Source organism: Macrosteles quadrilineatus, unplaced genomic scaffold, assembly GCF_028750875.1.
Source record: "Macrosteles quadrilineatus isolate MER2022 unplaced genomic scaffold, UCM_ALF_1.0 Scaffold_2__2_contigs__length_208266976, whole genome shotgun sequence".
In the NCBI taxonomy this organism is placed as follows: domain Eukaryota; kingdom Metazoa; phylum Arthropoda; class Insecta; order Hemiptera; family Cicadellidae; genus Macrosteles; species Macrosteles quadrilineatus.
This window is the reverse complement of record NW_026542595.1, coordinates 63,994,061-64,017,671: the sequence shown is the minus strand read 5'-3', so window position 1 is coordinate 64,017,671 and position 23,611 is coordinate 63,994,061.

The window sequence follows — 23,611 nt, the reverse complement described above, 5'->3', positions numbered from 1 at the left end:
TTTCCATCATGCGTAGTAGTGGCAATATAGGAAATATACATACAACCAGTTTAGGCGTTTTTCCCATAAAAAATCGTGGTGATCATTTTTTGGCCACTTTTTTTAAAAAAATCCTGATCTTTGTCTACATATCCCTATATAATTTTCCACCTTAATAAATATTACTAATCCTCACGTATTCCCGATATATCATTTAAAATCAAGCTGAAAAAGCTCATTCTTTATTTATACATACATAAATCTATGATTTGCATCTACTACTGTTAACAGTACGATTGAAAAGAATGCCTTGTATTTGAAGGACAAGGAAGCCGATTTTCTTGGACACCTAATGTTCACATGTTTACCGTCGATGGCACCATTACAATTTGGAAAATTCCATCTCTCATAATATTCTTGGTCTTTCGGAAAGAGTTGCTTTTTAGACATGTTTGGTAAAAAATATGGGTTCAAGAGTCTTATTTAGTGCAGCCAGAGTTGTTTTCACAATACGGCTTATTTCGCAAATGGAAATCCGGTACTGAAATCGTAACGATTTCAGGTTACGAAACAAATTGATGGTTCAACTTTCCCTTTCTGGTTGATTTGTCGAAGGGACGTAATCTATTTCTCTCTTTTACTTCAGTCAGCGTCTCTTATACTTCAAGTTCAACCGCTGAAAGACTCACATGGTTCACCATCAACATTTTTAAATTTATCAATGTTAAGAGGCAATATGGCCACATCATCGAAAACTTGATTGCCCCTTATCCATTGTTGCAACTCTTGCATAAGCCTTATTGAAAAGCTCAGCTAGCTCGTAAAGTGTAATTTTTTCATACACTATTGATTTCATATAAAGGTCACACTCTCGGTTGAACGCTGCTTTCAAAGAAGAAAAGAAGGTAACGTCGAGAGGTTGCACCTTGTGTGATGTATGCGGTGGGATCGTCACCATGACGATATCATGCTGTTTACAAAAGTCAAATATCTCCAGAGAGATATGGCTGCTGTGGTTACATAGTACAAGCAGCACTGGATTTTCGATCGAGGATAACATTAATCTGGAAGTGCTAAATCCGTTGGTAAAACAAAGACTCGTTAGACCAACCATTGATGGAACATCCATAGAAAGCTCCAACTAGTCCTCATTTTCTCAAAAGAGGATTCATCCTTTTTCCTAGGAAAAATGGGCATAGGTGCCACATAACTGCCTGCTGCACTCAAAAAACATACCGCTGTTACATTTTTCCCTCTTTCCCATGATGTCACTCCTATTTGTTTGACACATTTTGGAGCAAGAATCCTCTCAGGCCTTTAAAAGATATTTATTCCCGTTTAGTCGACGTTGTAGATTCGACCCTCTTTAAATTTATACTTTTCAAACACCTGTTCAAGATTTCTAAAATAGGTATTGACTTCTTCCTGGTTGAACGCTTGGACTATATTTAGACTGGTTGGCTCAGGTTTTCCTAACCTGATACTAGGATTTCTATACAAGTCGATTTTGTGATAAAAACTTTGAAAGGCATTTTTGTTAGAAACGACACTTGAAAAATGTTCATGGTGTGAGCTCAGACACTGATATTGAAGTAGTTTTACCAGCTCGATTATCAGGGTTATGCTTTCAATGATTGCTTTCACATTTGCTTTCAATGAATTCGCCAAACACTCTCATGAAAAACACAAAATATGACTTAAAGATGAAACACTCGAATTCAACACCGAAGATCGAGTTTTTAAAATGGAAATTAAATTTGGTAAAAAGAACCAAAACTTAGTTTTTTCATAAAGGCCTCTGATCGGACATTTTTTTCGGAAAACATACTGCAAAATACTTTTGCAACCGATCCGGATTTTTTCATCCATAACCTAGAGAAAAAGATAAATAAAAGTTCTGGGATCTAGAAAGATAAATGGTTTTGCCCCTGTGGGATGACAGTTACTTTTTTTAATAACACATAAAATCGAATTTGCTCACATTACTTTAACACTTGAAGAGAGACAGAAAAAAGAACCAAAACTTAGTAATTTCATAAAGGCCTCTGATCAGACATTTTTTCGGGAAACATAACTAAAACTGCAAAATATTTTTGCAACCATCATGATCTAGCCTCTTCAAACAAGAAGCTTTTCTTTGGGTATCATGACTCAAGCACAGGAGGAGATCTAAAAAGAATACGGCGATGACTGTATTTGTATTGATGGTACATAAGGTTTAATGGATTTTGAAGTTGTCACCTTAATGGTACTCGACGACCTGAGGCAGGGATTTCCATGTGCGTTTTTTATTTGTAATCGCATTGACAGCGAGACTGTTGGAGCTTTCCTATCTTGTATTAAAAGTAGAGTAAGAAATATTCAGCCTTCTGTTTTTATGTCGGACATGGCAGATTTATTTTATAATGCCTGGAATTCCGTAATGGGTGGAGTCAAAAATCGTCTGTACTGCACATGGCACGTAGATAGGGCGTGGCAAAAGAATCTCAATAAAATTATAAACAAGGAAAAACAAACGGAAGCATACAAAAAGCTTAAAACTCTAATGGAGGAAACAGACGAAGATGCCTTTTTAGCTACTGTATATTAAAACCAATTTTACAATCGTTGTGTGGTGATGAGGGAACAAAAAAATATAGAGAGTATTTTAGAGACCAGTATTGTGGATTCCTTAAGCCATGGGCATACTGTTTTAGAAAAAACTGTGGAATAAAGACAAACATGCATTTAGAACGCATGCACCTAAAGATCAAAGATTAGATCAAACATCTGTATTTGAAAGGGAAAACAGTGAAACGGCTTGATAAGTCGATACATGCCGTAATGCAAATGACGGAATAAGTTATTTGATCGACTTACAGTTTTAGAAAAAGGAAAAGTAACAACCAAGTTAAAAAAAATTCGTTTACGTCACAAGAGGTCCTTAATAATGAGTAACTCTCACCGCCATATGTACGGGAGATGGCACTTGGGAAGTATCCTCTTCAAGTAATGCACAATCATACCTTGTTAGAATAGTGGATGGGAGCTACGACTGCCGCATAAGATTCAAACACTGCTCAGGAAGTATTCATAAATTCAGTTGTACTTGCATTGACGCGTGTATAAAATGGAATATGTGCAAACACATCAATTTCCTTTGCCTGAAACTCAAGCCACATGAGAAAGATGAAATGTATGGCAGTGATCCCGATCATTCAAACCTAGGCCTAATAATAGACAAAAATAAAGATACAGAAGAAAAAAACTCAAATTTGAAAAGCAGTTGGTACCGCTGTATCGCTAGTTGAATCGTTAAAAACATAGTTGATAAACGATTTGTTAAAATATTAAATTAATATATTAATATCGTGTCTAGTTGACGAGATATGAGCGATTTTCTAGAACGCGTCTCAGAGCACCTTCCCCCCTCCCCCCTAACTTGTGCACCTGTTGGGAGGGCGACAACATAGGTTTTTGTCACCTCCAAGATGCCCCCAACAACAATCAAAAGTCAAAAAGAGTTACACTTTCAGGGCATACTCAACCCCATATAGATTCTGGACGAATTACACAGATATGACATTTTTTTTTGGGTCTGAGGAACCAAATGTTAATACATACTTTTTCTGAAAAAAAATTACATTTTTATACATTTTGGGTTTTGTTGTACACATATTTTATTGTATTAAGACATTACGTTGACATTTTAGGTTTTGCTAAAAGAAATGTTGTTGCTTACCGAGTTTCCCAATCTGTTTGGTGCCGCAAAGTAAAATGAAGGTTATAAATACCCCCGCCGCAGCAAACCTGCAGACTAAGCGAATTTCCATTAACCTGATTGGATTTACACTAAAATGCCTCCATAAAAATAGCACATTTATTTCCTATTTAAATAGAATTAGTTTTACGAGTACTTAGGTTTGCTGCAACAGGGAGGGTAAAAAAGATTTTTTTTATAAAATGATAATAGTTTAGTAAGAAATAAAAGTATTTTCCTAAATCGATCAAAATATGTTCATAAACAAGCAAACTACAACAGTTGACTTGTTCTTCATAAGAATAACATGGGAATTTTAAAATAACAATTTTTTTGAATTTTCTCTATAACAATTAGGCGCATAATAACGCTTCAATATACTAAATTATTTGTTTTTTTAAGCTCTACAAAATGGTTTAAAAAGAAATTGTGAAATTTTGTGTTTTTAGGGTCAAAAATGGGAAAAACCTATTTTTACCCCATAAAACCCACCATAAACCCCCGTTCCCATAGTCCGATCATGCTGGTTCGCGAACTCATTCAAGTTTATCCCGCCTTACACCTTCAAACCAAATTTTATCAAAATCGGACAAAAATTACTCAAGTTATCGTGCGGATGGACACACACACACACACACATATATATATATATATATATATATATATATATATAGATATATAAAAATTTAAACGAATGGTGTTTTTGGCCTCTGGGGACATCAAAATGAAAAAGTAAATCGGTCCCGGGCTTAGGTCTTACCATGAGACCTACGGTAATAGCTACTTCCCTATTGGGAAATTCGCTAAAAGAGGATCAGAAATATACTTGGTGTTGTAGCAATAAACAAACTCTTTATCTGGAACTTTGAAAATATGTATATAAAACAATGTGTTGTAATGCGTTGGATAATATAACACGAATACTGTAGTGCGGTCTGTGAGACTGTATTTATAATCCTCACCAGAATAAACAAGTAAAACGTCGATTATAAAAAAGTCTATAATACAAATAGAACTTATAAATGTAAAAATTAAACTACAGCAAGGGTTGGAGCTATATACAAACATTAGTATAGAGTTGTGCGAATGACTAACAGAATGGCGGGTCATTTTCTAGTTGGCAAAGCACGTTCCACAAACCTTTTTTGCACATTCCAAGCAAATAGCACGTCGACACTTTCCACATGGATGTATTGTCTTCCGTTGCAGGTGTGGTGGGCAAGAAGTGTAGGTTTTTCTCTTCTCAAAGACAGTTACTTCTTCATCACCTTCACTGAAGGATCCGTTTCATGGTCACAGACAACTCCAATGGAATATATTCTGCTGGTAATCTTCGGGTCATATAAGGAGTTATTAGCTTTGATGCCGACATTTTCATAAAATCCTTCTGGTTATACAGGGGTGTTTTTGTAGGATTGATACCATACATACCCAGATAGCACAAAAACGTTATTTTCACGTGAAATTCACGTTATATTTTTCACATTTTCACGTCATTATCAGGTGAAAAAAAAGAAAAAATCACGCTATTTTCACAGGATAATAACGTAAAAACCGCAAACACTTCACGTGAAAAAACGTAAAATTCACGTTTCTTTGTCACCATATATACACATTTTTACATTTTTTTCACGTGAATTCCACATTTTTTATATAAATATATACCTTTAGAAATATTCACCTTTTTTATACATTGAACATTAAATTTACTATTTAATATCACTTTTATTTTATTTTATACCTCAAATGTTTATTATACAAATTTCACTCTTATAGAAGTTTTTTGATATACTAAACTCCTTAAATTCCCAACATTTATAAAAAAAATGTACTGTTCTTATTTTTAATCAATGATCAACTTGATATGCACATCTATAACTTAATCTTCTGTTTTGTATGAGAAGTTTATAGACTAACACTTTGAAAATTAAATTTCCAAGGAAGATTAAAATCTCATACATAAGTTCAACAAGGCCAAACCATTATTGATTATATTATAAATTACTTTGATCCTTGTTCGAGTTATATATAAAAAAAAAAAAAACTGTAATAATAATAAGAACTAGTTCATAATAAACAACAGTAAATAAATTTTAAAAATACAAATGCTATCCTTACATTAAACGAGGCTGAATGATATTTATAATAATTCAATGAATTCAAAAGAAAAAATAATTTTTATTGTGGGCCTACCCTATTGTACAAAATATTTAATTGTCATCAGGTTCAGGATTTGCCATCTATTGTTCTTGATCATGTGCCCTTCTTCTGTTAAAAAAACAATTATTTAACATCGTGTAACTTAGAGAGCAATCGTATAATTAATGACCCTGATCACCACCAACCATGTGTGCCTATCCTTACCAATAATGACAGCAATCAATCCAATATTTTCCTCCCTTTTAACTCCCTAGTGTTTTCAGTAACTCCACCAATCTAACATTACCAACTTCAAAACTAAACATCCCTCACAAAATATGTAGTAAAAGAAAAACCAAACAAATTTTAAGTAATCTTAGCAGTAGTAAGAATTTAAGTATCTTCCATCAAAACATATCCAATCTAGGATTGCCTCTTTAATTATAACTATTGAAGAATTAAACCCAGAAGTAATCATCTTAACTAAACATAAGCTAAAGGAGCATGAAATTGAAAAGTTGAATATACCAGGCTATGTAGTCGCTAATTGGTATGCTAGAACAAATTACAATGGTGGGGGGGGGGGGTAATTATTCTTCTGTCTGAAAAAAATCTTTTAAAAATATAAACTTTCAGACTCTTAAAAACCTTAATCAGGACAAAATATTTAAATCTTCGTTGATAGAAATACAAATTAAAAAAGAAAAAACTGATAATCGTCGGAATTTGTAGAACACCTTCTGAAAATGTAGATGATTACCTACAAAAATTAAACGAATTTTTGAGGACAATAAATAATAAAAAGAAATGTGTAATAAAGTATTGTGATCGGAGGTGACTTTAACATTGATGTTTTGAAGGAAGGTAAAAAGAAAAATGATTTTTGAATATTTGAAATATGAATGGTTTTCATTACACAGTCAATAATCCCACTAGAGTAACTGAAACAGGTGAATCAGCTATTGATAATTTTATCCCTAGCCCAGTCAATAAAGGGACAAAATATTGCTTTGTTGGAAGTAATTAGTAAAAGGCTGATTTTTTTCATGGGTGTTAGTAGATCATATAAGGAACATTTTCTAAACAGTCCCCGGCCCTCCCCCTCTTGCTTCCCCCCCTACACCCTTTTAAGTGTATTTGTGTAAACTGTTATTATTTTATGAATATCTCAGAAACAAACAGCAATAGAATACATTTTGTTTCGCCATTTCAATCCTTAATATACTATCTACAAAAAGCGTAATAAGAGTGTAATCGATAAAAATGTAAAGATTTAAAAATGTAAAAATATATTTTTGAACATATAACTTATGTTTGTCGCCTTAACTTTTTTCGCTGACTTTTTATGATAATACGTTTAGAACAAAAGTTGTAGCTGCTTTCATTAGCTTTAAGATTATGTATAATAGTACTTTAATGAAAATCCTGCGAGATTCAGCCGGTGTAATGCTGTATGTGTGTGCGTGTAATCAGTGGGTTTGGTCTAGGTGGGGCTAGCGCGAAATACAATCATTGTTGTAATGTGGGTTTTTTTTTATTTTTGTTCAAGATACACTATAGTATTATCCTAAAAAAATGAAACCCCCATGTAAAGTTAATAACATTTTAAGTTCATGTTTTTAAATTCATAAACAAAATATTTAGTTTATTATTTAAAAAGCATGTAGTTATTTTTATTAGGTGTGTAGTATTTTTAAAGGATGTTATCTTTGAATAAAGATCTGGAAAATAAAAATGTAACATACATCAAATTGCAATTGTTTTATTCCCTCTTGCAAAAATAAAACAAAAATGAAATGTTTAATAATTTTAAAAATAACACTAAGTTTTTAGGTCTTATAGTTTGACAATACGTTAACATGGTCCAAACATGTTAATCATGTTCGTAATAAAATAACCTCTGGAATTTTTATAACTAAAAGACATCTTTTTGCAATGAACAAACCCTCAAAAAAGTTTACTATGCACATATTCACTCCCATATATCCTATGGAATTGAAATTTATGGGGGCACGAGGAATCTAAATTGAAAAAGAATTTTATAACTACAGAAGGAAGCGATAAGACACATCCTAAATTTAGAAAGAACCTCTAGAAAAAATTCTTTAAAACAACATTTCAATGATTTGGGAATTTTAACAGGTCCGTGTTTATATATTTATAAAACAACTCTTTATGTAAAAAATAATGAATCATTTGATGAATGAATCATTTGATTTTATAATGATTCATTATATGACTCATAGAATGTGATTATATGATTATATGATTCAATATAATGACTCAGTATATTGACATTAAATTTATCCATCAACTCCCAGATGGCATAAGGAAGGACCAGAGCACAAATACATTTAAAAATAAACTGAAAGCATGCTTAATAGCAAATTTTTTTTACAGTCTGGATGATTTTTTTTTACTTTAAGTAATGCCCCTATTTATTTTATCTAAAAACTGCTATTATATAATTTTTTTAACTTTAAGTAATATGTTTATTTTATAAAAAAAAAAACATAATGACGCATTCATGTATGACGTTTCTGTACGTTCTGAATAAAGATTTTATTGATTGATTAATTGATTGATGTATCACAACAAGTTTATTATCATTACAATAATTGCATTAATATGTAATTGTTACAAATGTTTTATTCACAGTAAATAATTTTAAGAATTTTACCGAAAAGTTCTTGTTGATTTTATATAGAACATGATTATGGTATTTCAGAATTGGCAAAATTCACAATTAATTAATTATTATGGTAGCCTTTCTATGTGCAGTTCCATAACAATTCATGTCGCTAAAACACTGAGAAGGTTTCTTTATATTAAAAAAACCTTTTTTAACAAAATTTATGGCTCACTCCTTGCTGGGAGAAGTATTGGTGTAACATCAATTTATTACTAGTAACAGAATATTCATCAACAAAAAAACCTTCAAAAACTTGACCTCAAGTAAGGAAAAAAATATTAACTGATATTAATCGAATGTCATTAATATATTAATTTAATATGAGACATGAAACTTTGTAAGCCACAAGACCATAAAACACCAAAATAAAGCTGTGATTTGACTAAATATCAAATACCCACACCCCAGCAAACATGCAAAGCAAATTCCTATTTAGCTGATTGAGTTTTTACTATTAATATTAATAAGCAAGACAAATTTGTTATTTTGTTTTAGCTCTTGATTTTCCCTTTTTTTCTCTCTCCCACCCTTTTTACTGTCTATCCCAAGCTCACAGTGTGCAGTGAAATTCTTACACATCGCAAATGACGTCGTATTGGGTAATCACAGCTCACGGAGTAAGTAGCATTGTATACTGCACACCAGCAGGGAGATAACAAAAATAAGAATAAATTGGTTTGAAGATCGATAAATATCACTATATATTTGTATAAAGTGAGTTTTAGATTGTTTTGGGTAAAAAAGATGTTTATGGTTTTAAAGCAAAATCTAGGCTTATTTTAGGTTATGTCAAAACTCATTATGTACCTGTAAGGTTTTACAGTTGATTGACAACCCTGAATACATAATGCAGCCTCTCTGTCTTAATGAAGGCCATAGGTAAATACAATATTTTGTACAACTAGGCATAACGAGATTTCTCCTTGCTGAAGAGTATACCCCTACCATGTAGCCAATTAGGTAGTATACTTTAATAGATCATTATTTCCAGTGAACTTAACTGACAAACTTGAATTTGTTATCTAAGACCACTACCAACCCTACAAAACCAAATCTTTTAAACTGCTGGACTCTATTTCTTAATCTTACTCTAGCCAATGATTAAATGATTTGATTTTGTTTTAGTCATTTCAATTTAACTAATTTCCATCGGTACAAGAGGCATTTTTTGATGGACTGAGCCAATCTTGCACTGCTCTTTCAATATCCTTCTCCTTCGCGTCTGTAAACTGTTTCTGCACAGCTCCTAATCAGAAACAAACAGACAAATTTGTAAAACACTATAATGATTAAAAGTTTATTGATAGGCTAAAAAACCTGAATACATCTTGTAATGTTCACAGATTATTTGTCTTAAATGTTACTGATAGGCCAAAGAACATTAAAATAACAAAGATAATCTTGTTGCGTGTACAGCTTTTAAGTTTTTCTCTGCCATGAGACCTGTATCAACCTTGTTTTTATGAAGAACTTTAATATTGCCAACATGTAAAGAAAGTTGGCAAAGTGGCAATTCTAGATATAATTGTTGGCAAAGTGGCAATTCTAGATATAATTGTTGGCAAAGTTGCAATCATTGTCAATGTGAACTAAGTTGACATAAGTTAAGTTTACTAAGCATAGGTGAATATAAGTTTTCCGACCGCGGACGTAAACGCTGGCCTTTTCCTGACCCCACAATAATCCCACCTATTTCCCGACTTGTCGACACTCTGTATAAACAATCAGCTAGTATGACATAACTTAACTTGCTCCCTTGGGCTCTCACTAGTTATTATGAAAACTTACTGAAAACTGCTGTCTTCATTCGGAGAGAGCTAAATGCTCTCTTCTTTTTCTGTCCTGCCCAGCTAAATAGGCAGGCAACTTTGTCTGACATCACAGTTCGCAGGGCCCTCCTACAGGCATCAGCTGTGGATGATCCTCCATCACGTGCAAGGAGATGAATCTGAAATAAAATAAGATTATGGGTATTACATTAACGTTTAAGGAGTTTAATAGCCAACTAGGCAATCCTACCTCCTCTTTAGGAAGGGCTCTAAATGAAATAACATTTATAAAACATCTCGCGTTTTAGAGAAGAAACATGATATTTTTAAAGAACTTTATAAGCATTTAATAACCCTATGATAATACATAAAACCCCTATAATAGTACATACAAGAAAAACTGTTACAGTAGCAATGACAACTTGAAGTGTATCTTATACTTAACCCTAGGAGAGGCCAATTTTAGATCTCGGCAAAGTCACTTTTTTGCCGATTTTGTAGACTTTTCAGCTGTAGAAAGCTGTAGAAAGTCAAATATGGAGTAAAGCAGTCAATATTAAAGGTTTTTTATTAAGAAATAGCAGGTGAATATAAGCTAGATATTGTAACGTGGAAAGGTCAACTTTTTACAAAATACCAATAAAATGAAAAATTGCTAATTGAAATTTTAAAAGTAAAGATTTGACATTTTTATATCAGATTATATTAAGCTTTATAATACATTACAAAGTAAACATTTTGTAGTAAATTTAATTCCCTACATAAGTACATATGTGTAACACATAATACATAGAATATGTCCTAAGTATAATACATAGAAATGTATTAAATAAAGATAAGAATTAATGCCGACAAGAGACACACTCCTTAATTTTAAGGCAATTCGCTGTACCAAACTGATGTTAAAAAAGCCCAAGAGAATATTCTGCGGCCGCTAATGTAAACCTAAGATTGGAGTAGGCCTGCTTCACCAAGCCAACAAGTTAAATGTAGCTAACAGAAATTAATCTGTTTCTTACCAATTCTTCTTCTTTTTCCCCTCCAGTTTGTCCTCTAGTGCACGAAGACTCTCCAGGTCTTTTGGCGGAAGACTGTTCTCCAAGTCGGATTGAACAATACTCAGGTCCATCTCTTGCGTTTGTGTTTTTGTCATGTTTTCCAGTTTGTCATTCATTGATGACAACTCACCAAGGATTTGCCTTAGGTAATTCTTCACCAAATTTTGGTTTCTAATACAAGCTTCTTCAAAATCTGGAACATGAACAAATAAATTTTATAAAAGACTGCACAAATGTAGCTTACCAACAGTGATAAAGAAACAAATTCCTGCGAAATTCTGACCATCAAAATGTTGGAAAATAAATTTAAACATTTAAATACACAGGGATTGAGAAGGTGTAAAACGGCTCACTCTTTTCTAACATCATTTGCCTATTTCGACGACCCTTTCTCACAGCTGTCAATGAGCGCTGCAATATCTACTTATACAGGGTGAGTTTCTACTGACGCTCATAACTTCGCCAGTGGATTCTAATGATCAAAAGGAACAAAAAAGTTGCAATAAACCCTAGTCTTATTCTGAACCGTTTGGTCATAATTGAAAATTTTGTGTTTTCTAAAAATATTGGACTTTCTGTCACTATTTACTTTATAAAAATAAAACCAATTACTCTAGTGATTTATATCGAAAATAATTCAAAATAATTCGGGCATTAAATTTTCTATAAAACCAAGGTTACATGATAAATATTTCATTACATACATCGGTTCCTAGCCGAATTAAAGTAAAAATTTTCGTAATAGTTATTTTGTTTAAGTTTAAAGACCCCTTTTTCTTACTTTATCCTGGTGCTACGCAATGTCCAACTAAATAAAAAACTTCCTCATTTAATAAGCTATAAATTGATATGCAATTTTAAATTGTTGTAGGTAGAACACCGTCACCCAGGGTCCCGTCGAGAGCACAAGCGTAGGTTCGAGCGGCATCACAACGAGACCTAAAGGACCAGGTACCAGGGAAGCCAGCAGCGTCGGATGGTGGAGAGGAGCAGTGGTCTAGGACACATGGTTCGGAGACCTAACCACGGGGTGGAGCCGAATAGGCACAACCCGGAGAGGGTGTCCACAGGAAGACGCCGAGAAAGTGGACCTCAACAACAGGGTCCTTGTCAACGCCGGAATGAGGAGATCCGTTGTCGTGCACACGTCAACTTGAGGTACAAGCTCCTGGCCCGAAGTCTGGGCGGAGGGGTGACATGGCTCACAAGCTAGACTGACGGTTCGCTGAGAGGGCGGAGAGAAGGCCGCCGGCATGCTCTCAGTCGGACATGCGGGAGGATAAGGAGGCCAGCGGTCAGCGTGGATTCCAAGTGCTGCAACACATGCGCGACCGTTTGGCGGAGTTGGAGACCCAAGGGTGGTTGAAGACGTACCTGAGAAACAAGCGCTGGGTGGTGACCAGGGCCGACGGGTCCAAGTTTAAGATCCGTGCCACCAAGCTCCGGACCCTAGAGACATATAATTGAGTGCCGTGGTGCATGTGGGGGTATTTTAAGATTTATTTTGGTTTACTGCTCGCAGTTGGAGCAGGGGAATTTATGTTTTGTTTAATCGTAGATTGGTTTTAAATAACTCAAATAACTTAAATAACTCAATCAACACCAATGAATAACGTGTGGTTCAGAACAACATTATTGTATGTGCTGTTCAATCACCTAAATAAAGTCACACTTCTTACACTATTAGCTATTTACAAGGAGATGGAGATTGCAGTCATTCTCAAGGAGTTTGACTTGGGTATAAGCCACTCTAATTGATATCAGCAGTAACAAAACTCAACACAATTTCTCTTACTTTCTAACTACAAAACTCAAATTTATATTACAAATTTAAAACATAATGGCTATATACTGTCCCTCCCTACCGGTACCAAGAATGACCTTCATCCACCATCGTTACTTAAATTCTAATTAAAAATACCCCCGCCGCAGCAAACCTGCCGACTAAGCCAATTTCCATTTGTCTGAATTGATTTTTAGTTAAATATATTTTAATAACATTAGGTTTAACGAGTACCTAGGTTTGCTGCTACAAGGAAACTAATAAAGTGTGTTTTTGAGTAAAATATTGATAGCTTAGTACAAAATAAATAAATTTGCCAAGTTTGATCAAAATATATCCATAAACAAGCAAACTACAACATTTGACAATATTCTCCATAAGAATAACATGGGAATTTTAAATTTACAATTTTTTAAATTTTCTCCGTTACTAATAATCGAACAAAAATACTTTTATATACTAAATTATTTGGTTTTTTAAAGCTCTTTAAAAAGGTCTAAAGAGAAATCGGGAAATTTTGTGTTTTGAGGGTCAAAAGTGAGAAAACCCAATTTTTACCCCATAAAACCCCCCGTAAAGCCCCGTTCCCATGGTCCGATCGTGCTGGTTCGCGAACTCATTCAAGTTTATCCCGCTTTACACCTTTAAACCAAATTTCATCAAAATCGGACAAAAATTACTCAAGTTATCGCGTTCACGGACGTATATATATATATATATATATATACATATATAAAAATTCGAACGAATGGTGTTTTTGGCCTCTGGGGACATCAAAATGAAAAAGTAAATCGGTCCCGGGTCTAGGTCTTACCGTGCCACCTACGGTAATAGCTACTTCCCTATAGGGAAATTCGCTAAAACCTTAAAATAAACTCCTTCTATCTCTTACAGACCCATTTCTTTTATATAACGGTCCGTATTCCGTTTCAGGATCTAAACACCTCAGGAATACCCGAGGCTACTTCACCAGCTTGTCACACTCCCCTTAGCTACTCGCTTGGCTTACAATGAGATTAATTATTTGTTTTACCTTTTATCCCTTCGGGGCGTGGGGTGGACTACTGAAGTGAAGAGACGCTCAGTTGCACAAAACAAACTTTAATTGACACAAAACCAAGAAATAACAACTTATCGTTACATCAATAAAACTCACACAAAATATTGATCAATTAACACTCTACTTCGGCAACCCTACATCATGTTACCGTCTCGACCCGACACTCCCGTCGCGTCCGTGGACCGTCTTCTACTAGTAGTCCAGTCAATCTGGGGTTTTTAGACAAAAAAAATACTAACAGGCTGGATTTTTTCCCATCGACTACTACCATGTAGACAAGTCTCCAGCCAAAAGCCCCCACCCCTAGCCCTCTTGCTTTTTTCCCTAGAGCCCTCCAAATTTTTTAAGGGTGGATAAATGCAGTACTTTATAAAATCGCTTATATTTCAGTCTATTTCAGATAGACCTTACATCTTGTTGTTTTTAGATCCCTAAAATTACGGTCTAAGAACACGTTATGTAGGATTTGTGATTAATTTACTAGTTTAATAGTTATTTCCATCTTAAATGCTAGAAAAAACCAAATGTTTCCATTTTATTCCGAATATTTAAGAGATATAGCTCCAATAATAATCATTAGTAAAGAGTTTTTATTTCAACATATTCTTCATTTAATAAGCTTTAAAATGATATATAACTTGGCATAACTAGCACTTACTATGCCCTTTAATTACCCATTTGAAGTATAGTAATCACCGCAGACTGCCGTGAACGCGCGCCCCGTCCCGCCCGCTTGCACCGCCGCCGCGCCGCGACGCGATACCGACAAGGGCTCGGGACTAGGCATGCCTCCGTTCACATAATAGATGATTTATTTTTTTTAAACGATCTTCATATCACTTAAAAACAAACATATTATTATTTCTCATATTAATTAATTAGGAAAATTAAAAAGAAACTAAAATTAATTAGTAAATGCATATAAAGCATCGAGCCGGGTAAATACTGCATAGTATATGTGTGGTAAATAATAACTTATTATAAGACAAAAATAATATAAATTTAAAATGTGAACACAAATTTAACTTATGTAAATAAACATAAACAGTGTACACAACTGTGATAATAATATTAACAAGCCTTATGTTTTATAAATCCTTATGTTTTCCCCTTTTGTGTGCCCTATTAGTAAAATAAATAATACAGTTACTGTTTTAGTAAACGATAGAACAATGGCAAATCATGTTTTCTACGATCACTTATTTATTTTTCCATTTCACTAAGAACCTTTTATTTCGATTTTCACAGTTGGTGTTCCTGTAACCGATTTGGGTTGGCACCCCTGCAACCGTTTCCGTATAGTATATTTTAAAGGTTGGCACCCCTGTAAACGTTTCCGGATGGTGATCAACTTGCGTGAGTGTGATATAAAGATGGTGTTTTTTTCGAAGTGAATATAAGTTTAAATAAACAGATGCGTGCTTGTTATTTCCTTTGAGTTTTGACGTGAATATTTAGTGTATTATTATGGAAGCGGAATGTGACGAAACGGAGGAAGACTCGGCTCGATGCGTGATCTGCAAAGGACAGTTGGCAGCAGGTGAAACTGTGAATGTAAGATCCAAAGGATTGTTAAGCCTAATTAAGTCCAGCCTAACAAGGTAAGATGACTTACACAAACAATTTGAGAATTGTCAACAAATTAATTTACACAAAGAATGTAGGAAGACCTATACTCGCAGTTCCTCAATCAGATCATTAATTTCTATGTCTGCATGTAAAGAAACTACTTCTATTAGCACAGTGCAGCCTTCATCATCGTTTAATTCAAATTTACTTAATTTTGACTATAAAAATAAATGCTTGTTTTGTAGCAAAGAAATTGTTATTGACAAAAAACTCCAGAGCTATATAGAAAATATATTCGTTTGGTGCAAAACAAAAGTGTACAAAGTACGATACTGAAATATGCTGAAAATAGAACTGATGATTGGGGCGAGACCGTAAAAATCGAGAGTGATAGGGGTTGCCGACTTAGTAGAATGCGAGAGTCGGTACCACTCAGATTGCTTTGCCAGATTTTCCAAACCATCGTTGACCACAAAAAAAGGCAGACCAGAAAACGAAGATTTAAAAGCGGCTTTCTTAAAAGTTTGCGAATATATCGAGGACAGTGATGACTGTCAACATCTAGTTTCAGACTTAGAAGAAATGATGAAAGAGTTCTCAGGGCAGAGCTACGGAACTCAACATTTCAAAATTATGTTAGAAAAACATTTTGGAAACCGAGTTATCGTAACAAATGTAAAGAAACAATCTTCAATTATTTGTTTAAGAGACAGGGCCGATAAGATTTTAACTGAATCTTGGTACTCACAAAGAAAGAAAAACACCACAGAAGAATTTAAAGAATAGTAACAACGGCGGCGACTATAATAAGGCAAGAGATTCAGAATAAGGTGTGTGATGTATCATCATATCATAGTGCTAAAGACATAAGTACAGGAAGCGAGGACTTGATACCAGAATTATTAAAGTTATTTACTAATGAACTAACAAAAAGGGAAAAAATGAAATCGGACGATAACGTGGAACTCCAAACAAAGAGACTTATGATAAACAATATGATAGTAAAACTTTGCAGACCTCGGTCTTTCGAATCGTCAATACTTTCTGCTCTTGGATTGTACCTGTGCCGGCAATATCTAATAGACATTTGCATTCACTCGGAGTTTCTAACTCTTACCATGAAACCGAGATGTATTTACAATCATAATTAAAGGCAGGCCAACCTTTGACAAAAGATGTTCTTTTTTTCCAGTTCGTTTTTGACAACATAGACATAAATGTAAGAACCCTAGACGGAAAGGACACTTTTCATGCCCTCGGAGGGATTCAGTGTATAACACCAAAAACTGCAGTTTTTAGTAATGTAAGAGTGCCACGCAACACATCGTTCAATTTAGAAGGCTCAATTAATGTGCCGGTTCTGTTGTATTGCCACAGGCAAAAAAGTGGCTTGAAAAATATTATAATATCAAATTTGTCTGAGGATATGCCCAAACAAGAGATTGTCTCTTCACAAAATTTCATGTGGTTGGGTTCTTACGCCCTTGATCACATCCCATTTCCAGGGAGGTCTGGCTTCATGCATAGCTGTTACAACGGCAGAGTGGACTTTGAAACTTCCTACATACTATCCTTACCGTTCATTGATGTTGATCCAGGAAACCCCACGGCGATTTATTCGGCATTACATTTTGCTGCTGAACAGAGTAGTTCATCAAAACAGCCCTGCATCGTAACTTTCGACCAGCCATTATTCTTGAAAGCATGTGACATAGTCGCCAGTAGCGCAGAAGACAGCAGCATTTCGAAAGTTATCGTCAGGTTGGGAGGCTTCCATCTCCTAATGAGCTTTCTCGGTTGTTAGGGTAAATTTATGGAAGGAAGTGGGATCGAAGACTTGTGGTCCACTGTCTATGGAAAATCTACTATCATCCATCTACTTTCAGGACATGCATATTCCAGATCGTATTGAGCACACATGATGACACAGGTGGCATTAATGACACTTATTTTGGAAGAATGTCCATCTTTGAAGATTCTTATTGAAAATCACTTTAAAGAAATATATAACAAAGTCACCTCTAATGAGGTATCAATTGAAAGCGCATCTGAAGATAGCAAGATCAAAGAAATAATGTTGCTGTTTGAAGAAACATGTACCGATCTCATGACAAAAAGTCGAACATCAAAACTTTGGCTCCAAGAGTTTAGGCTCGTTAATTTGGTGCTAGACTTTATTCGTGCTGAGAGAACAGGTAATTGGCAACTGCACCTTTACACTGTAAGACAAATGATACCGTATTTTCATGCTGCTGGAAACTTACTGTACGCAAAGTCTGCTCGTTTATACTTGCAGCAGATGTTTAATCTACAAGCAGTCATGAAAAAGGAAGATTATGAAAGATTTGTTAGTAAAAGCTTTTAGCGAATTTCCCTATAGGGAAGTAGCTATTACCGTAGGTCTCATGGTAAGACCTAAGCCCGGGACCGATTTACTTTTTCATTTTGATGTCCCCAGAGGCCAAAAACACCATTCGTTTAAATTTATATATATATACAGGGTTATTACAAATGATGTTCCTGATTTTGATTATAAATATTACTGGGTTAATTTGTTTCAAGACTATTTTAGTTGGTACCATTGGAAAGAAAAACTCATTAAGTTTCATTTACATTGGTTTGGGTGCATATCAGCTGTTTGTCAAGTCAATTGTTGCAAGTGTTGTGTAATGGCTTAATTTGAAGGCAGGAAAGCTTTTTGCCAGTTGGAATATTACATTAACCAATCTGTTATTAGTGTGCAACGACACTAGAACCAGGTTTAACGATTATCCTCCTAGTAACCACTATATTGGCAAGTGACACTTGAAATTTAAGAGAAATGGCTGCATTTGAATGTTACTTGTAGTAGGGCTGAACTTAACAATTTGCTGCCTGAGATATGGAACGAGCTCGGTGGTCCGAATAATGACACACCCCTGAACTGGCCTACAAGATCTCCGGACATAACCCCCTGATTTTTTTCTTGTTGGGATACATCAAAGATAAGGCGTACACACCACCATTATCAGATAGCATACTTGAGATCCAGCAACGGATTACCAATGCTATCGAAACAATAGACCTAGACACACTTTTCAAAGTCTAGCAAGAGCTTGACTACATTATTGACATCTTTCGTACCACAAGGGGTTCCCGTATCGAGCATTTACAGTTCTGTGTATCTGTGTCGAAACTTTTTGAGTTTTTCAAAAGTTGTAACCATTTTATTTCTTTGTATAACAAATAAAACTATATTTTATGTATGTATGAAATCATGAACTTCATTTGTAATAACCCTGTATATATATATATATATATATATATATATACATATATATATACATATATATATATATATGTGTATGTGTGTGTGTGTGTGTCTGTGTGTGTGTCCATCCGCACGATAACTTGAGTAATTTTTGTCCGAATTTGATAAAATTTGGTTTGAAGGTGTAAGGCGGGATAAAATTGAATGAGTTCGCGAACCAGCATGATCGGACTATGGGAACGGGGGTTTATGGGGGGTTTTTATGGGGTAAAAATTAGTTTTTCCCATTTTTGACCCTAAAAACACAAAATTTCACAATTTCTTTGTAAACCATTTTGTAGAGCTTAAAAAAACAAATAATTTAGTATATTAAAGCGTTATTATGCGCCTAATTGTTACGGAGAAAATTAAAAAAACATTGTAATTTTAAAATTCCCATGTTATTCTTATGGAGAATAAGTCAACTGTTGTAGTTTGCTTGTTTATGAACGTATTTTGATTGATTTTGGAAAATACTTTTATTTCTTACCAAACTATTATCATTTTATAAAAGAAATCTTTTTTACCCTCCCTGTTGCAGCAAACCTAAGTACTCGTTAAACTAATTCTATTTAAATAGGAAATAAATGTGCTATTTTTATGAAGGCACTAGCTGGTCCGACAGACGTCGTCCTGTCCTATTGTGGTTTTATGTCACATGCTCGTTCATTTTCAAGATGAGCTCGTTCGCATGGCTCAATCACGTCCTGGTTGAAGTTCGTTCGCTACGCTCACTCACCTTTTGGTTGCAAATTAGCTGTTCTCATAAATTAAAAATAAATATAGTGCTGTTGGTAAACCTATTAACTTTTTAATGCTATTGAATATCACAGAATCAAATTGTTTAGTTGCACCAGCTGTTAAGATTCTTTAATTCCATTTAAATATAAGTACTCATAAGGTTAACATGGGAAACTCCAGAGCCACTGGGGCGTAGCCCTATTGACGGATCTGCACCAAACTTCACACAAACCATCCTTGAATAATACTTAATAATGCCTGAAAGTTTCATTACAATCTGTCGAGCGGTTTTGGAGTCCATAAAGGACAAAAATACATATATACAAACATACAAATATACAAACATACATTGGATTTTATATATATAGATTTTAGTGTAAATCCAATCAGGTTAATGGAAATTCACTTAGTCTGCAAATTTACTGCGGTGGGGGTATTTTACAGTTCGAAGAACAGACGGTTTTTTTACTGGCAATTGGACCGACATGACAATTGAACAGACGCTTATGCGTTCATCTAAATCCATAGGAGGACTTACTCATGGACGTGGATTAAGTGAGAGGACATTAACTAAATTTATTGCTTGTGCACCAGGGTTTTTGCAAATAAGTGAAGCATTTGAAAAGTTCTCTGGTTGTTTAACAAAATTCAATGATCAACACACAGAGTTGAGATGTAGTAGAAAGGAGAGAGACCTACAAGATGTAGCAAAATTCGTTGAATGGTTTCAAATTCATAATCCTTTCAAGCAAGGTATTGATTTTGTTGCCTTGTCATCTGGCCTTGTGGTATCAAACCACGGTGTGAACTGTGACCAAGCTTATGAAATTGGACTCCGCTGCTTAAAGACAGTTGAAGGCAAGAACTTCGCAGATGTGAAATTAAAAAGGAGCGAGAGAGTAAAAACGGTTGCATCAGTAGCAACTGGATTCAAGCTGAAAGACCAAAACATCCAAATCGACCCTGATCGGTTGTTTAACAGAGTAATTTGTATTTTACAAGGCACGAATAATTTGAAAGATTATTTCAAATACGAACTTAGCCCGTATCCACTCCTCTCCATATTTGAAAACAACCAAATGATGAGGAAAGGAACAAAGTCATCCATTATGAAGATATTTGAGAAATGGGTCATGAGGGAAGATGAATACCAAACCTTACCACCACGTATTTTTGTCATCGATGGTGGTTACCTTCTCCATAGTATCGTATGGACACCTAATGAAACATATGGCAACATAATCGATGCTTACGTTACATGTGTTCCCAAACGGTATGGGAATCAATGTCACATAGTTTTCGATGGCTACCCAGATCACCCAACAACTAAAGGCCTTGAACAGACCAGAAGGGGGAACACCCAACAGATTAACTTCACTGAAGAAATGACATGTTGTGTAAACCAAAATGAGCTTTTGGCTAACCCTAAAAACAAGAAAAACTTGATAAGACTCCTTGTTCAAAAGCCTAATGAAAAAAACATACCAACATTTGTCGCTGAGGAAGATGCGGATCTTGCAATCGTGGAAACAGCGGTTGCTATTTCTAAGTCACACTGTCACAATTCAGTAGTTGTTGTGAGCCAAGATACTGATGTTTTTGTTTTGCTTGTTGGACGGCCGACATCAGAAAACCTCCAGCTTTACTTTCACAAAAGAAATGGTGATTCCACGAAGAATTATAATATTAATAAAATTAGAAATGAAATAGGACCGATAAAAGAAGTGTTGCTTCTAATACACGCTATATCTGGCTGCGACACTACATCGTCACTCTTTGGGAAAGGCAAAATGAAGGTTTATAATTTGATGGAAAAATCTGAAGATTTACGGAAGAATGCATTGCTATTTTATGACAGTAAAATAGATAAAACAAGTCTCAAAGATGCGGGAGAATTCATTATTCTTAAAATCTATGGTTTCTTTAAGCATTCAAGTCTCAATGAAAGTAGATTCATAGCATATTTAAAGGCAGTGGCAAAAATGTCTCTCGAGTCTAAATTTAACAAGGCATGTCTTCCTCCAACATCAGAAGCAGCAGAACAACATATTTACAGGTTCGTAAAACTTTTTAGTCTTTTTTTTATATTTTGGTTTTGATATTTTCCATAAAAATGTGTGTTAACCTTAAACGTTAACTCGTGAACATTCTTAAAAGGGGACTCCAGTCCCACGTGAATTCCTGCTTCTCCCAAAGCACCGATTCGGTACACCCTCAACTGCTGATCTAAAACTGTTGATCGATGGCTCTTTTGAAACAGCAAAACTATATCCAGAGATTTTACAACATTATTGCCACGCATTGATGGAAATATTTTCACAACGTTATCACGATTTTAGGGTTTCAGTAAGCGAAATTTTAATGTTACTTTTAGTGTTGTTGCAAATAAATCTGCAAAAATCGATATTTTAGGGATTTTATATGTATTTTTTAGATATAAAATATCTGCTCACTGAAATCGCTACATAACGTGTTCCCTTTTAAATAACCTATAAATCAAAAATTTACAAGCGGCTGAGCTTGTTCCGAATTACGGTAGAAACGCGAACTCCCCCCATTTTAGAACATACCTCAAAACAACAATCAATCCTTTAATATAACCCCCTACTGTTGTAATACCCTCTAAATTTAATGTAAACAATTTATAAAATGAAAAATTCAAAATACGTCTTTACTCAACATGCAAGGGCCGAATTAGTTATTGAATTATAAATCATCAACAGTTTCAAAATTTGAGTTCATAAATTCCCTAACCCCATTTTTGTCCATTAATTTACTTCAAAACGATCAAATGTTTTTACAAATTGAATTAATTTAGTTCCGGATCTGGTATGAATAGTCTTTAGTATTAAATATATATTTTTTAATTATTACGATCAAATTCATTGTAAGATATGCACAACCTTAACTGAGAGTGTTCTATGTGAAGTATTTTTTTAGAGCTTTAACCACCTTATTAATTAAAAATAGAAAACTTTACAGGTCGGACTATCAGGTTAAAAAATGGCTGGGGAATAAGGAAATATTGGGAACTGAATGGGGTTGGAGGCTTCAAAATGGGACGCTCTTTCCAATCCACTCCAACCAACCTCCAGCACCTGAGGACGTTTTACCTTCATTTCTTGCAATTGCAAGAAATCTTGTAGAAACAACTGCAGCTGCTTCAAGGCTTCTTTAAATTGTACAGAAATGTGTGGAGTATGTGCGGGACAATGTTCGAACAGTGCAATAATAGTAGTGGAACTGGAAGATATAGCATAAGCAAGCCCGTAGGAATTGGCAACTATAAGTGCGAACAGTGCTTTCATGTTCCTTCTGTCACAAGATCGAGAGAGCTCTTCACTAGAGCTGACCTTGGTGCATACCTTAGATCTATATTCATTAAAAATGAATATTACATGTTTTTTTCTATACAAGTTGTTTTGTTCTCCAATATCAATTGTTAATACTAGGTAAATCTATATAAATAAAATTACAGTTTTGTCTGTACATTGCTTAGAATCATGCTTATTTGGTTATTTTTACGTTTCATAGCCTAAGAAATCCGAAACGAGTCTTATCTCAATTTCTGTCTGTATGTCTGTCTGTCCATTCTGTGACTCCGTCTGTAACGCCATAATGTCATTTTACCGGCCTACTCCTAGAAAACTAGAGTACCGATCAAGGTTTTAATCATTTTTCTGTATTTACTGGATTGGTAAAGTGTCTTTGGCTATAAAAACACGGCCTCGATTCTTCGAAAACAAAATAACGAACCACCAAAAACCCAATTTTGTTCGATTTTTGTCAAATT